At 40.4% G+C, this 17,817-nt stretch overlaps 1 protein-coding gene across 1 annotated transcript in view; it reads left to right on the top strand.

Annotated features, from left to right (window-relative positions):
• The window catches only part of FANCB (FA complementation group B), a 359,567-nt gene that overhangs the window by 302,389 nt on the left and 39,361 nt on the right, over positions 1 to 17,817 (top strand). The window contains exons 14-15 of the mRNA XM_057495750.1: positions 9,915 to 10,008; positions 15,280 to 15,341. The gene's annotated coding sequence lies outside the window, so the exon portion shown is untranslated. The remainder of the gene's footprint in view (positions 1 to 9,914; positions 10,009 to 15,279; positions 15,342 to 17,817) is intronic.

The following is a 17,817-nucleotide window of genomic DNA, read 5'->3' as shown; positions in this document are numbered from 1 at the left end:
TATAAAGTGCACCTTCTGCATTTTAGGGGAGATTCTTGTGTTAGAGAGGCCTCAAATAGACCCTCTTCTTACTATAGGACCCTGGGTTAGAATAGGTTTCAGAATGAGAAGACCCTCTGACATGAAGATGCATGATCATTATGATAGCTGTTAAAACGTGTGATTTATGAGATTACAGATTAGTGATTGCCATATGTAAACTATATATAATATCTCAGGGATTGGATACAGAGTCTATCTCTTAAATCTGAGATCTCTAAGCTACCACTGCAGAGTCAACAAATGTCTCTCAACTTTCATGGCCACTCACTCTGGACATATATTCTTTATCTCCTTGCAGTGGTTGTGTTGGAAATGAAAAGCACACTGTAGAGCCCATTCTGTTGGATTAAATAAATTGCTAGGAGGACAGGAATATAAAAAGGAAGGTGAAAACCAAGGCATAGTTCTGCATATTGAATTGTGCAGGCTGCTACAGGCACTAGTACTGATGGATTTAAAGCTTCAAAGACCACCGTTGTCTACTGAGCAAGGATGCCTAAATTGCTGATGTCATCCTGCATTTATTCTCTTTCGTTTTTAGAAATCCAGTTTGCTTCTCCCTTCTTAATCTTGTGGAATGAATAAAGATGCTCAGCATGCAGAGAGGCAAGCTTCAAAGCCATGAAGTCTAAATGTGAAATCACTGTTCTTCCAGGTTCTATGCAGACAATTGGCTGTCTGTCCACAGCACTTCTGGATTAAATTACTTAGAAGTCAGAAAAAATCGTTTTAGGATTGGAGCTCTTCTGCTTATTAGTGCTCACTGTTCACAGACCACAAATTTATCCAACACTTGAAACAATTTCTATTTCCAGTGATGACTCATACAAGTGATTGCTTCTCTGTTGACTAATGTGAGAAATGTAGCATTTCTTTTCATAAACATCAAGTGGGCAAACAATAATTTGGAGGATAAATCAAATGTAATCCCACTTGAATGTGCTAGAAAGGTTCCTCCTTTGCTACAATTCTAAAAATGAAGATAATAACAATAAGATTGGTTGTTGCAGTATCACTTGTCTTAGAATCCTCTAGGTTTGGTTCTGCAACTGCTAAGAAAACTGCCTCAACATCACCTTCCTTGTCAAGATTGTCTTGCTGAACATTCTTTTGCAGAATTCTCAGATTTTAAAGTTTTTTATTGACTTGAATAATGCTTATCCTCCCCATCCCCCAGCCTCTTGGTTCACAGAAGGCTGAAAGGAAGTTGATTTTGAAAGAATGAATGATTTTGACTTGAACAATAGCAATAGTTTTATGTTTGCAAATAAGCTAGCACTCGGTAGCTGAAGTGTAGTCCCATTCATTATGTTCAGTGATAACATGTTGTTATTGTTGTAAAGCACAGAATAGATGCTAACAGGATAGAGCACGTGTAACCAACAGTCCTGACAGTCAGTCAGTCAACAAATATTAATTGAGCATTTACTATATACAAACTACTGTGTATTTCTCTGAAGATGAGGCAAAGTAACATAAGACATTATTTCTGCCCTCTACGGACTGATTTATGATCTATATGTGAAGAGTCTCCTGTGACTTGCTTTGTTCGGTCAATATTATGTTATTGCATATAGCAAGAATTCATTCATTTTCACACTATATTGCTCCATTCCATGAGCATTCTACACTTTATTCATCCATTCCACTGCTGATGGACTTTTGAGTTGTTTCCAGGTTTTTTGCTATGAGAAATGATGCTGCATTATATTCTCGTACATTTCTCCTGCTGTACATGTGCATGTTCAAAGGAAGAGTTAATAAATCCTAAGTTACACACAGCTTCAATTTTATTAGATGATGCCAAGTTGTTTCCTACAGAGTTGTAATAATTTACACTCTCACCATAGTATAGAATAGTCCTAATTTCTTTATATCTTCACCAACACTTGATATTGTCAGACTTCTTAATTTTTGCCATTCTGAAAAGTGTTAAAACTCATTGTAGTTTTAGTTTGCATTTATTTAATTACTAATGAGCTTGAGTACCATTTCAATGTGTTTACTGACCATTTGTGTTTTATCTGTGATGTATCTGTGTATTTCTTTGGAGAACTATTCAATTTAGGTTGTTTCCTTTTCCTTACTTATGTGTAGAAACTGTTTTATAACAATCCTTTGCTAGTGTTTTACAAATATCTTTTCCCAGTTTGTGGCTTTTCACTTTCTTGATCATATTATTAATATGATGAAATGTATTAGTTTTCCCCTTATGATTCTTGCTAATTTTGTCTTGAAATAGAAGTATCAATACTGAGATTAAGATGTGTTCCTATGTTATCTTCTGAAGTTTTTAAAATGTCACTCACATTTAAATAATTAATACCCAAAGTAAATATTATCTATTTTAATCATGTGACTGTCATACACTTATGGATGTCAATTGATGTTTGTAGATCATATATGAAAACAAAAATTAGGTGTTCCCCTTCTAAGAGTTCGGAAATTCAAATGCCCTATAATATAAATATAGTATATTAAAGCATAGATTTGCAAAGTCATTTCAAAGAGATAAAATGGCTTCTAATCCCAAAAGACTTGACTGTTGTTCTGGTAATGTATGGCTGAGTAAGAAACCATCCAACAACTTTTATGGCTTGAAACAATTCATAACTATGTCTCAAAGTTCTGTCGGTCAAATCGATTCATCCAAACGTTCTTGTTTGGGCTCTCTCATGCTGTTACATGGAAGCTAAGCCTTCAGTCATCTGAGGGTTCAGTAGGGTCAGACTTCCAAGACGGCTTGCTTACATGATTGGTATTGAATAATGGTTGGTGAATACTAGATGAAACCTCAGCTGGGATAGTCAACCAGAGAACCTACACATGGCCTTTCCCTGGAGCTTGGGCTTCTTAAACTTTGGTGCCTGGGTTCTGAGAAGGTGTGTCCCCACAGTGGGGTTTCCAAAAGAACCAGTAAGTTGCTGCTGCAAGGATTCCTGTGCCATTGCCTCGGGAGTCCTGCTGCATCACTTCTGCAGTACTTCCCTGGTGACACATGGCCAGCTCAGTTTCAGTATGGAAGGGGCCTTCTCTAGAGTGTGAATACTAGAATATAGTTCATTGGGCAGTCATCGGTGAAGATGAACAACAGACATGTCAAAGGATTGCCAGTATTAATATTTACAGTGTTGTTTAATCTTCTAATTCAAGCAATAAATAAGATAAGATAGACTGAAAAACCTCTCAATACAAAATCCTAAAATCTGTGGATGAAATATATTTTTAAAAGCAAGGTTGAACTGGCCATGAACCAAGAAAAATTATCAGATACCCAAAAGAAGAGAGCATGAATCCAGCATAAAATTCAAATGCTAGAGAGAGCAGCTACTCTAGAGTATCTTTTGATTCCCAAGGCTTGTAACTTCAGTTTTAATGGCATTTTGGGGGAGGAGGTGTGAGAATGAGAGAGAAAGCCTAGAACCCAGGTAAGATGGGTAGCCTATTTAGAGACCTCCTAATAAGCCATACAAAAGGAGAGAGAGCACAAAAGAATTTGCCTATCCAAGCCTGACTCTAAAAGGAACTAAAACATATTTGAGAATTTGTATTCACAGGAAAAACATCATATGGCTTTCTGATCCTAACTCTAAAATCCAAACACCTCAAACTAAGAATTTCTTTAAAGTTGTTCTAGGTTGCTCACTTCAAGTACCTCTGGTGGAAGCAGTGATAATCCACTTGGGGAAAACAAATTTCAATACACAACTCAAAGTTTTCCTTCCAGCTAAAGTATGATGGATATGATTTTCGAACATAAATCACAAAAGATACAACAAAACAAGGTCCCCATAAGAAAGAGCCAATAGAAGCAATGAGTACTAGAACAAGACGCTCAAACACTTCAGATATTAGAATTATCAGACTTTGAACAAATGTATTAATTATGCTTGACAATTACAGAAGCAAAAATGAGTAAGTAATAAGTGACTCAAAAAGAACCAAATAGAATATCTAGAAATAAAAAGTATAACTTACAAATCAATGAACTGTTTATCAGATTAGATGTAACTTATGAGATAGCTTTTGAATTGGAAGACCAAAATATCATTCAGAAAATAGCACACAGAAACAAAGAATTTGAAAATATGGAAGAGAGGTTAAGAAACATAGAGGATAGAGAGAGAAGGTCCAATACATGTCAAGTAGGAGTTTCAAAGAGTAAGAGATTTTGGGAGTGGTGATTTTTGAAGAGGCAACGGCTAATATTCTAAAAACAGGAAGGACAAGGAAACTACCTTAAGATCAGTCAAAAATCGATTTTTTAAAAATTACTAAGTAACAATTAGATGGACAGTTGAAGTCTCAGCAATAATAAAAGAACAAGAAGAAAACAAAATGAATTATTCAATATACTGAGGGAATATAACTGTCATCCTAGGATTATACACCTGCAAAGTTCTTGAAAAAAAAGAGTGAAATAAATATATTTCCAAACAAACAAAACTGAGAATGTTTACTGACAATGAGACATCAAGAAAGGCATAAAAGAAAAATAAAACTTAGAATGAAAGACTATTACAGGAAAAAGGAAAATAGCTCCAGAAAGAAGGCATAAGATGCCACTATAAGTATGAACAAAGAAATTGCTATGTAAATGGGTAAATATGAATAAATAATAGCATATATTAATTTCAGACAAAAGTAGGTTGTAAGGCAAAAAAATAAATCTTACTAGGGACAGCCAGGAATAGTACCCAGATCAATCTGATTAAAGCTGTACCATGATACCACACTGGAACAGAGCAGAAAGAAAAATCAAAGATGAAGATGAGCAGGGAGAGTAACAGGGGGAGTAGAAAGCCAGAAGGGCATCCAGAAAAAAATTTAAATGCTGAAAAAAAAAAGGGTGAAATAGGATTAACATTTCCAATGTTAATCAACATTTCCAATGGAGAATCAAAGGCTCAGGGACTCGCTATTTCACTTGCATTCTCTCTCTCTCTTTCTTCTACACCCCCCACTCCAAGTTCTCCGAGACCAAGATGCTGAGATTACTTTGCTTTTTATGAGAATGCTAAAGGGAAATTTAATTTTTGCCTTCAAGAATATAAAGAATATAAATTTTCTAAAATATGCCAGGTCAGCATTTCTCCATCTCCTTTCAGGACAACTGTATAAGGGCCATGGGTCTAGGATATATAAATGACGGGAATTCCTCCCAAATGATTGGCTGTTGGACCCGTCAAGGAAGGAATCTCCATTAACAGAGCTTTTTAAAAAAACACCTGGGTCTGTCAAAGTCCACACGCTCCCTTCCAGGCTTATGCATCTATGGCACATGGTATTGAGGATTTAGAAGATGTATTTCCAAGTTCTAGCTCCCTTGCTTACTAGTTCTACAGTCTTAGACAAATTACTAACTCTCTCAGCTCCAGTTTCCCCTCTGTAAAATGGGAGATAATATCACCTTCCTGTCTACCACCCCTAGCTGTAGCAAGGATGAAATGACATGGGTTACAGGGCTATATAAACTTCGGGGACTCCAGTATATATATGTTGTTATTCTTGAATAAATGCTTTTGTTATCATATGAGGCTATTTATGTATAGCCTCCTTAATCATTTCCTTAATTCTAAGGAGAGGGTTATAATTAGTATTCAACATTTCACATTAATTTAGGAAAACAGAAAAAAAGATCTATTTTTCAAAGATGATGAATAGTACATGGAAAATATATGTGGATAAAAAAACAAGATCCTATTATTTTTCAGATGGGCAATTATTGTATGAGCTTCTAGGAAAAAACCTAATTCAACTTCTAAGTTAATAACTTGAATAATAACAAGTATGTTTAACAGTTATGCCAGATGACTTGGATAAATTGCTAAATATGAATGGGGGGGGGAATTCAGTTGACACAAAGGAAAGGTCGTCTTGTCAAAGAAAAATTTTTAAAGGGAGCTGGAGATAATTTAATGTAATCATAAGACTGGCTTTGTGGAAAATACTGAGTTGTGTTTGCTTCTTGACCAGCACAGCAAGAAATGTGATCAACTAAAGATACTAAAACAATTGAGTAAACATTCATCTTTCTCCTTTTAAGGAAAATTGTTTTTGTGATGGCTTGCAATGCCTTGAAGATAAGGCCAAATTATATTGGAAAACTAAATAAGGTTTTTAAGTAAATACTAGACAAATCTAGTTGTACAGGTTCCCATCATATAATTAGAAAATAAGCTTTTCTATTTATTTATAAGGTACCATAAAGGATAAATGCAATTGCCAATGCCATGTATACAAAGTCGTATTGATACAGATAAGAATGAAAATGAAATGTGAATAATGGATGATGAATCATTTTCTTGGGTCTCCAGAAGCCACTTAGAAATTGAAAGGATGCCATGATTACTCTTTTGTTACATAAGGACATGGAAACAATCTCACTGTGGACTTCAGACCCCTTGATCCATTATGTTCAATGTCCCATTTTCCCCAGGGGTATGTCCTTTCACCATGGATCCCAGCTATTTGCACCAAGATTGCATACCCCTTCTACTTTCTGGTTCTGTCTGGCAATCCATTCTCTTCCCAGCATCCTTTCATCAAGGATCTACAGGGTCCTTGGACACTATTTTCCCTGTCTGTCCCTCTAAATTCTCTCTCCACCCTTCATCCTGCTCTACACCTCTGGAGGTTGACATCAGTGGACTGCACAAATTAGGCTATTGACATCTGATTTCCAGTTGATTTCAGCCAGTAGGAGGCATCAGCAGGAGATAAGAGTTGGGAGGGAAAGAGAAGTTGGAGTTATTTTTTCCAAAGTGTTGTAACAAGGGTCCAATGACATGGCTTAGCTCTCTCCCAGCTGAACAGAAATTTGGTAGTAGCTTTGTTCTTCTGTTGAAAGCCAAATTCAAAGACACAGAAAATAGATTGGTGGTTTCCAATCTTGGGGGAGAGGAAAATGAGGAGTGATTACTAATTGATATGGAGTTTGATGGGTGATAAAATGTTCTTGAATTAGACGATGATTGTTGCAGATGTCTGCAAATATATGAAGACCATTTAATTGTGCATATTGAAGGGGTGAATTTTGTGACGTGTGAATTCTTTCTCGATTAAAAATATACAGTGGAATATTGTTCAGTCATAAAAGACAATGAAATCTTACCATTTGTGACAACATGGATGGACCTGAGGGCATTTTGCTAACTGAAATAAGTCAGACAGAGAAGGACAAATTCCATATGATCTCCCTTACATGTGGAATCAAAATGAAAACCCACACACCAAGCTCACAGACACAGAGAACAGATTTATGGTTACCAGAGGCAGGGGTGGGGGTAGGCAAAATTCATGAAGGGTGTCAAAAGGTACAAACTTCCAGTTATTAAATGAATAAATCATAGGGATGGAATGTACAGCCCGGTGATTATAGTTAATAATACTGGATTGCATATTTGGAAGTTGCTAAGGGAGTAGATCTTAAAAGTTCTCATCATAAGAAAAAAATTCTGTAAGTAGGTATGGCTATGGATGTTAATTAGACTTAGTCTGTTGATCATTTTGCAGTATATACAGATATGGAATCATTATATTTTATACCTGAAACTAATCCAGTGTTATTCATCAATTATATCTCAATAAAAACAAATGATAGAAAAGTTTCAAACCGAACTTTTGTAGCATAAAACAAAAAGTATGATAAAAAGGGAAAGAAACATTAAAAACTGAAGTCATAGCTAAAAATAGAAGCCAAGAAAAGTGTATCATTTACATAAATTAAACAGACAAAGAAAGAAAGAAAGCCAGCCAGCCACAGGACCCAGACATTGGTGCTCTCTGACAGCTACCGCTCTTTCCAGTTTCCGGTAATGGCCCTACTCTAGTGCCTTCAGGCCTAGGCTAGTCACAACAACTTGCTGTTGTTGGCTTCTAGGTGTTTTGCCATCCCTAGTTGATTTCCTTTAACCCGGACCAGACCTTTGTCAATAGTCCTTTTAGTAAACCCTCTTCAGTTAACCCATTTGAGTACACCCTGTGTTCCCAGCCAGGATCCTGTCCCACAGGAGCCACCACTGCCCATGTGATCATGTCCCAGCTCTCCTCTCTGACCTTTAGCTCCCTTTTCTATTCTTCACCTTCCTGTTTTGCAAGCTGAGATTCCACATTACTTTCTCTTCTTCCATATCATCCTAGCACACATTTTCTATGCTCTATCATGGCTTTTCACTCTGTTTTATATTCACACGGAATTATTTAGCTAAGTATAAGACATATTTCACCTAAATATGACACTGAAATCCATTCTTCATACCTCTCACAGCTTTTAGTCCAGGAAGAGGTACTCGTTTGGAGCTGGATTTGAATTTTCTCATTGATAATTTCTTGATTTTCCTTCTTTCTAGGCTTTCTTATTTTCTTTCAATCTTAATTCATGCCTTCTTCCCCATTTTTTTCATGGACTCAATTCTTTAAACCCTTCAAGTCCCAAGCCCCCCCTTTTAAAGCCACTAAGTTAGATTACTGATGACAAATCAAAGGACTGTGAGTTTATAAGTCTGGAAGTCTTTGCTCTCTCAATATAACAAAGTCTGAATTTTCCACCCGGGGCACAATACAGAGCTCACCTCAGATTTTTTTTGGCTGATTATAAAGAAAGGAGGTCAATTTACTTGGAAAGTGCTATCGTGTTTACTTAAACTGAACACATTTTTAGTTTTTTCACTATATTAAAAAAACTCAAGTGAAGGATGCTCAAGAATCATATAGTACATGAGGCTTTTGGACCAGGGAGGATAAATAAAGATGACACTGAGATGGACTTTAAGAACCAGATTCCACTTTGGCTTTATAATTCACTGATTACAGTAATGACTCCTTCTGTACCCCCAAAGGCCAGCTTGGATTCTTCAAGACATGGCCAGCACACATTCCACAGAGGGTGATAGAAAGAGGGAGGACTTCTTTGCTCACAGAAGGAGGGTCCAATTCTATTTTCCTAGTACTAAGTTTAAGAGGCACTGCTATACATCCCTCTTTAGAGAGGAGTGAGAGAAAGGGGTGACTCAGCCCTATAGAGTCTAGGGAGGGCATGGCTTAGATCAGGCATTCTGGGGCCACCCAGTTGTAGAGGGCATGGCGTTTGTTCTGGGGTCGTCTCTGCAGCATGCTCTAGTGGAATGAGCACTGAACTCTGGCATTGGACAGCTCTGTGTCTGCATCCTGGTTCTAGGACCAGACACTCTGGACTAAACCAGTGATGGAACCTGGTTTCTAGAGGAAGTCTAACTTCGGTGACCTCAAAATCACTTATGCATTCAACACGTATTTTATTGAGTGCCTGCTATGTTCCAGGCCCTATTCTGGGCATGGGGGACATTAAAAATGGGATAGAAAGCCCCTAACCACATAGAGTTTCCCATAACTTTGCAGGCTGGCCTGCTCTCCAGCCGACAATTGACCCTAAAAGGGCTGGATGGCACACTGTCCCTCCTGTGCCCATAGGCAATCATGCAAAATGCACTAATTAAATGTCTCCATAATGACTGTGTGCTTCAGGAATGGCCTGGTGCCAATGCCTTGAAAAGACTGTGCTCCAAATGCCACTCTCGTCCTGAAGCTAATGGATAAAGTGAGCCCAGCATATGCCTGGAATTGATTGTTTTCTTTAGATTTCATCAAGCACTCCTCCCTTCCCTGAAAATGTGAATGCTCTGCTTCTACTACAGCCACTATACCTTAAGATGAGAAGAATTAAAATTTCCCCTCTGACTTTTAATTATCCCCTGACAGCTTTGGGAAATGGCACGGGTAACACAAATCAGAAATGCCAGTTGGCTTTGGAATGCATCCTGCGTGCTTTTGAAACAGATTTTCTGAGTTATGTTTTGAACAAATGTTAACGTTAATTTATGATTCCTTAACAGACACCACCAGCAGATGAGCAGAAGAGGGGAAGAGGTCCTTCACAAATGTGATGATGTGATGGGAGGACTTTCAAGGATTAACGATACTGTGAAGGTAATTGGCCAGCAGAAAAAGGATACATCCTGTGATATTTCTTAAGAACGTCTTTCCAGGTGATAAGTGCTAAACTGTACATCAGACATTTTCTCAACTGAGGTCCCATTTATATCAGTGCTTCTCTAAGTATCTTTGGGAAACGGCTCTTTTTTTCTGTACTTGTTTTCATCACGGACCACCAATGAACAACCATGCACTACACCCTAAGTAGCCCTGTTCTATATAAATAATAGTCATCACCCTTTATGGGGCAGATGCTATGTCAAACATTATATAAATATCATTATTCACAACAATCCTGTGAGGCAATTCTTCTTTCCTGTTTTACAGATGAAAAAATGAGGTTTAGAGAATTTAGGCAATATGCAGAAAGTCACAAAATCAATCAGCAGTGGAATGTTTCTCCCTGACTCAAATCTATCCACCACCATCTTTTCCTAAGGATCAGCAAGTAGCAAGGTTGGGCAGTTCGTGATGTGCAGGGTTATTGACAGGCGAATGGCATCAGGCAGAATCAGATCTGAGAGTCCAAGGTCATTAATTCATGCTGGGAGTGAAAGACGAGGACCACCAGGTCAGGCACGTGTCAGGTACTAGGTAATTGAAGGTAAGAATGGGTGAAACTGGGTTTCCCGCCAGGCTGTGGAGTGTTCCTCCTAAGCAAATACCCCAATAAAAAAACAGAATAAAAGATTTTGCTTTGTTTTTTTCCTAAAGTAACCAAAGATAGTCTTACTGACAGCTGTCACCTGTTCTTCCAGCACCTTCCAGTGTACTATCTGGTCTCCCTATAACTCAGCAGTTCTCATCCTTTTAAGGTGACAGAGCCATCAATCCCTATCCATAAAGCTTTACCACATGGGGCAAAGGGAGGAACACGTCCTTCGGCACGGTTTGAGGCTCAGTTGAAGGGTCTTTATCCTCAGGGAGGCCAAATGGTATACCATTCAGGGTCATCCAATTCAAGGACTCGTCTCCTTTTGATTGGCATGTCCTCTTCACAGAGAAGCACAACCTGTCAGGCCAACAGAACTGGGAGTAGATCCCCACTAAGGCTGGGATACGCACAGGGTAATGATTAAGCTGTTTGTAGGGAGAGATGGGGACCTCACCAGGGAATCGGCTCCTAGGGAGGCCCACCAGAAACGGTGTGGCATCTTAGGGCTGCAGCAGTCCCTTGGGAACAGGGGACATTAAAGCTCAAAGAGAAACTCACATTGGAAGCTGAAGTAGGAAGAAGAAATGCAAGATGGAAAATGATGGGGGGAAACTGAGAAGAGTGCAGTGTCCGAGCAGGGACACGAGGCGAAAGGGAGGCACCGAGGAAAAAAGTCTCTGAGCAGGGCGAGGCAGTCCAAAAGGAGTAGATGAGGCGCAGGCATGTTGCAGCCCCCGGGTTCGGCACAAGAGCAAATCGAGTATTTCATTCAAATTGTAGAAAATACAGAAAAGCACTCACAGACACAAACACACCCCAAGAAATCAATCACCCACATTCCCACAACCCAGAGATGATCGTTTCTGTATGTTTTCAATACATTATTTGACTTTGGGAGTAAGCAAAGCCCAACCGAGCTGCTCCCAGGCTGCGTTCTGAGCAGTGTGTGTGTTGGAGGGAGAGATACTGAGGCCAGGACTCTGAAAAGAGGGGCAGAGAATCCAGTTCTGAAAAGCAGTGATCACGGTGCAGATGGCCACGGCCTCGTGGGATTTCTGACCCAGAAAGAACTCGAAGATCACCCAGTTGGTGGTTTTAGAAGTCTGTTCTTCAGAGCTGTGAGGGTCCAGCACAGATTCCTCGGGGATTGCCTGGGGCAGAAGGGGGCAGGGCTGATTGTTCAGTGAAGTGGCCAGGGTCATAATAAGTCTCGCTCCTGGCTTCAACCCAGCAGCTCTACTTTATCTCCTGTATGTATTCCTTTCTGGGTAAGATTTCCTTTGGAGAAAGGATTCTGCTGCATTAAGAGGAAATTCAAAATGATTTTGAGTCATTGTTCTAATAGCAAATAATCATTTTGCAGACAAGAAAACCAAAGTCCCAAGAGATGAAAGCACAGTGAGAAGATTCCAGGCCAGGGAGGGTAGTTAGAAGGAGCATTCTGGATTCCCTAGCCCTTCAGTGACATTCCCCCTCAAATCCCCCTTCTATCATCTTTAGAATAGGCCTCCTTACTCAGAAAATGTCGGGTCTGGTCCAGGATTGTACAGCAATAGGGTAACCTGCCGTCACTGTTTTCCCAGGTCTGAGAGGTTGCTCTGGTGTAGGACTTCAAGGGCTAAAACAGAGAAAGTCCCAGACAAACCAGGATGGTTGGCCCTCCTATCAGGGAGCCCCGAATTCCCAAATCTTTCCTTACTAAGCACTGTTGTTTTTCTTGCTAGAATCCTGAATAAGTTTCTGTCTCACTTCAGATTCTCACAGGGTCGTTCCACCTTTGGAGCCCAACCTTTGAGCCTAGCTTCCTCATTTCTGCTTCCTGACCACATGGTTTCTGATTAGTACCTGTGTAGACACATTCTATCTGCTTACTTATCTCCATCATGGAACCACCCTCTCTGATCACATGTTATTGTTCGAGATGTCACTGAGTATCACTCGCTGTCCATGTGAATTGCAGTAACTGCTAGCTACTTTCCTCATCAGTCCTGCCAAACTTCTGGTACATTCTGAAAGGTCCTAGACCCAAATTTGGACTTTTTTCAGAGCTGCTTTCATCATCTTTTGTTTTCATTGCTGACAGTTTTGAAAACATGGTATCTTGGCTGGTAGAGGCCAACTATACATTTTTATCCCCCATGCAGTCCGTGAACTGAGTGCCCAGACCTATCACATCTGGCCGTTGCAGGGGGGTGTAGATAACTTTTAAAATTCCATTTATCAAACAGCTGCAAAGAATCTCCTCAGACCATTGCTGGTCAGTTGATCTAAATTATTCTCACCACTTAGTTTTGCCTTGTGAGCACTTGCTACACGCCATCCAAGGAGGGCTTTGTCAAGTCACTCAAGCATGGGATTCTGGTGCCTCATCTGACGAGAGTTCTGCCGGTGCTCCTGTTCCTTCACGCAGCATTTGGCCTGTGGGGAGAGCCTTGTGGCCTCTGCTCTGCTCATCCGCCCACTCAAATCTATTCTAGGCATACCTCGTAGATTCTGATCTGAACTATTTTTTCAGAGGCCCAGACATGTTCTTTTTCAAAAACAAAAAAAACTGGTTTGGCTCAACCCTGTCTCTTCTGCTGTCTCCTGCTGCGGTGATGGCGCTCAGACCTGCGTGCTCAAGGGATGTGATTAGAGACATGAAATGGCCTCGGAATTCACTCCATAGAGCCTTCAAGTCCAGCTAGCATGTGAAAGATCATGGCGCATATCTTTCCATTCAGTAAACACTGGGTTATATTTTTGCCCCTCCCATTTTTCATTTCTTTGGAGGGGAAAATCACTTTAACTTCCTTCCAAACTTATAAATAGGAAGACAGACATCAATGGTGTGGTAAACATGCTATGGGGAAGGAAATCTGTTAATTAATGTATTTCCTATAGTAGCTACATCAGTGGAGGAAAGACTGCACAGAGGGTGCCCTCATAGTTTTAAAACAGAATTTAGCAGTGTAGCTCATAGCATATTATCTTGGGACTTGTCAGATACCGACATCTTTTTTTACAGAGATGCAGAAAGATCAAAGTGGTGGTTCTCCACTCTGGCTGCGCATTAAATGTATCTGGGGGCTTCAGGAAATTGGGGTGCCTGAGCCAATCTGATTGGTGAGGGATGAAGCCTGGCATGGATGTTTTTTTGAAAGCACTCCCCCCACCCCCTCCCCAAGTGGTTCTCAGACACAGCCAAGGTCCAGAATCCTTGTTTTAAAGCTCAGTGGCAGAGTAGGGAGTAGCACAAGGCCATGCGAGTCCCAGATCAGAGGTGTGTCCGCTACCTGCACGCTGCCACCTTGCAGACTGCTGGCTGCTGACATGGCCAAGAATGCTGCAGGGAGATGAGCCACAGCCACACGGGAGAAGGAGAGTGTTGCAGCCAGGGACTGTCTGAGTAACAGGGAGAGGCTAGTCCCATGTACGCCAAGTTCAAGCATTTCCCAGGAGACAGGACACACAAGGGCATGCTCACACAGTACAGAACCCTGGAAGACACTAATCATTCAGCAAGTGGAGTGATGGTAGAGCTTCTTCAGGAAGCAGATGCTTGGAATCCTCTTCCTTCCCAGACAATTCAAGGAACTGGAACATTCCTGCCAACTCCTTAAGTCAGCAGGTCATTCTTTAGGCCCCTTTTTGGTTAATCTATCATTTTGTTTCCTGCAAAACAGTAAACATCTCCCAAGAAACTGCCTTGTTCACCAGTGTGCCCTAGAACCTGATTCAGTGCCTGACATATGGTCAGTCCTCATTATTTGCCCGTTCCTTCTTTGCAAATTCACCTACTCACTAAAATTTATTTGAAACCCCAAAATCAATACAGGGCTTTCACAGTCACTCATGGGCATGAGCAGAGCAACAAAAAAGTTTAGCCCCCCAGAAATCATACATGCTTCCAGCTGACACTGAATGAGACAAAGGTCCACCTGCTTGTTTGAGCTCTCATTCTGTAAACAAGTGTCCTTTTCCTAGACAATTTAGTGCCACGTTTTTTAAATTTTTGTGCATTTTGTGGTGATTTCATTGTTTAAAATGGCTCCCAGGTATAATGCAGAGGTGTTCTCTGGTGTTAACCAAATACAAGAAGGCTGTGAGGTGTTTTATGGAGAAAATACATGTGTTGGACAAGCTTTGTTCAAGAGTGAGTTATAAGGATGTTGGCCATGAGGTCAGTGTTAATAAACCAACAATATATAAGGCATCTTAAACAGAAACATACATAAAACGATGTTATGCATTGATCAGTTGATGAAAATGTTGTGATGAGAGACTCTCAGAAACCTAACCCTCTATTTCCCCATGGAGCAATGTTCGCAAATTCAGCGTTCATGGTGACTTTACAGAACGTAACTACTGCAAATAATGAGAATTGACTGCGTATATAAATACTGGTTAGGCAAATGAGCAACTGAATAAAAATCTCACATTTGCATATTTTTATGTATAGAAATGTTTTATGTGTATTTATATCAGATTCAGGGTTGGTGCTGGGGCCTCAAGATATACAAATAACCTTTATTGAGTACTGACTATGAATCAGGCACTTTTTGTATATTATTTTATTTAATCCTTATAACAGTCCTATAAGGCAAACACTTTTCTTCTTCCTCTTACAGAGAGTGCAGTTGGGGCCCAGAGAAATGAAGAAACTTGCTCAAAGTCCCTCAGCTAGAAAGAGGTAAGTGTTTATTTGAACCCAGGTAGCTTGGCAACTGTTGTGGTCTGAATTGTGTCCCCCTGAAAGATTCATGTTGAAGTCCTACTCCCTAGTACCTCAAAATGTGGTCTTTAAAGAGGTAATTAAGATTAAATGAGATCACTGGGGTTGGCCTTAGTTGAATGTGAGTGGTGTCCTTTTAAGTAGAGATTAGGACACAGACATGCGCAGAGGAAAGACCATGTGAAGACCTGGGGGAAGACGACTATCTACAAGTCAAGGAGAAGCCAACCCTGCTGGCACTTGGATCTTGGACTTCTAGCTTTCAGAGCTCTGAGGAAGTAAATTTCTGTTGTATAAGCCACTTAGACTGTGGTACTTTGTTATGGCAGCGCTGGCAGACTAATACAACTACAGTCTCAGTGCCTGGCTGATAAATAAGACATGGCCCCAAACTCCAAAGCAGTGGCTCAGAGTCTCGCCACTGGTCATAATCCCCTGGAGGCACTTTTCTCCAGGGAGGGAGCAATATAATTGCAAATGAGGCTATGACTAAATCTGGAATTCTGAAACTGCCTGCAAGGAGGGAGGAAGGCAGGAAAAGTGCTGCATCTTGGGCCAAAGCCAAGTGGAACATAAAGGTGGCCAAGCCAGACCAAAGCGCCAGAAGAGGGTGACAAGTCACAGAATTACAAGCAGAGCAGGGAGGAGTTGTACTGGATGAGAAACGAGCCAAAGGACCCAGCCTGGAAAGAGGACCGGGGCACAAAGGCAAATGTTTAAAAAGCAAAGCCCAAAGGCGTAAGACAATGGGGAAGCGTTCAAAAGGATGGCTTTCTGGATTCATATTCTACCTGAGACCCAATTCGCCATACCGTGTAGCTTTTAAAAGCTGAAACCCACTTCCCTTTCATGCTCCATTATCGGGATAAAAACCACAGTGTTGAAATTGAATTTTGACATCCCTATTAAAATACAGTTGAGTGACAGACTGATCATAACTGTGTTATGCTGGGTTCCCCAGAAACAGATGCCAAGGGGAAGATTCTGGAATATAGTAGTTTTAAAGTTTAACAGCAGAGAGGATAAATCTCTATTTTCTACCTTTTCAAAAGCATTCTTGGTAATTTTGCATACTTTGTTTTCTTATATACATTCTTAACTCATTTATTTCAATTTAAAAAGAATATTGTGTTTCTGATTGAAATTGTGTGAAATTTATATATTTATTTGGAAAGGATTAACATTTTTACTATATTAAGATTTTCTATCCAGGAGCATGGTATGTCTTTATATTTATTCAGGTCTTGTTGTAAGTCCCTCAATAACATTTATAACTCTTTCAAAAAAATCTATACTTTCTGTCAAAATTTTCCCTATGTGTTTTGTAGTTTTTGTTTCTATGGTTAATGAGAGGTGTGTGTGATTTTTTCCCCCCATTTCCATTTCTATCCAGCTTCTACTAGTAAATGAATTGATTTTTAAAATATTTGTCCTGGTAACCAGTGCCTTACTAAGTCATTTTACTTGTGATCCAATCATTTAGCTCTAATTGCGCCCATTAGGTCTTCCAGAAAACCATATAGGATAACACGAGTCTCTTCAATATTTACAGAACATCTTTACTTTTTAAGTCTCACTACATTAGCTACAATGGCAGAAATGAAAGCGGCAGCATCTCTTCCTTGAGAGAACATCAGGTATTATTGGCTGTATTGGCTCGCATCGGTGTGAGAGGTGTAATTGCGACAGCAGGAACGCTGCATGCAGGCCCTCCTACTGTCTGTCCCAGCAGGATGGATGGTACTGCCGAGTCAGGGCGCCCCGTGCTGAACCACGTGGACTCAGAAGGGTATTTAAGGGGCACATTCTGACAGTTGTTCCACCTGGCTGTGAGGTGGAAGGCGGGTGAGGAAGGCAGCCCGCCTGGCCAGGGGCAAGAGACATCTCAGGGGCTGACTGTCCCACTCAATTTTTAGTAATCGTAGCAACATTTCTAAAACTTAAGAAAAACGGAATTCTTTTCTTTTTTGGTCTGGTCAGAATGCCCCCTTGTTAACAGAGGGAGTGAAATTGCCCCCAGCAACACATCCTGAGGCCGGTGGGAAGCGGGAGGCTCAGCTGGCCTCTCCCTCCTTTTGTCTTGTCGAGAGGCTGTGCTTTAGGCTTACGGCTCGGCTGTTGTTCGGAGAGGCCAAGATCACATCACACGGGCTTCTCTGTTCTCGAGGACAAAATCCATTTCCCGCCAGCCGGCCCACACGGATCCACTCACTGAGATTTACAAATGATGGTGCTGAGCTTGGTCTCCTCCTGGTCCTCTTAAGAGGAATCCCTTTATGCTTTAGAAACAAGCAGCGGGGGTAATTGGCTGCTTCTACCTTCATCTCTTTGCTTTCCTGTTTTGAAATCACCAGGCAAGCTCAGAGAAGCTCAGATGTCGCCCTGGTTATCAGATGATTTCTCTCCTCTATCGTGATCCCCTTTACAGCATCTT

The sequence above is a fragment of the Manis pentadactyla genome, chromosome X, assembly GCF_030020395.1.
Source record: "Manis pentadactyla isolate mManPen7 chromosome X, mManPen7.hap1, whole genome shotgun sequence".
NCBI classification, from domain to species: Eukaryota; Metazoa; Chordata; class Mammalia; order Pholidota; family Manidae; genus Manis; species Manis pentadactyla.
Note: the sequence above shows the minus strand (reverse complement) of the source record. Positions and strands in the feature narration are given on the sequence as shown.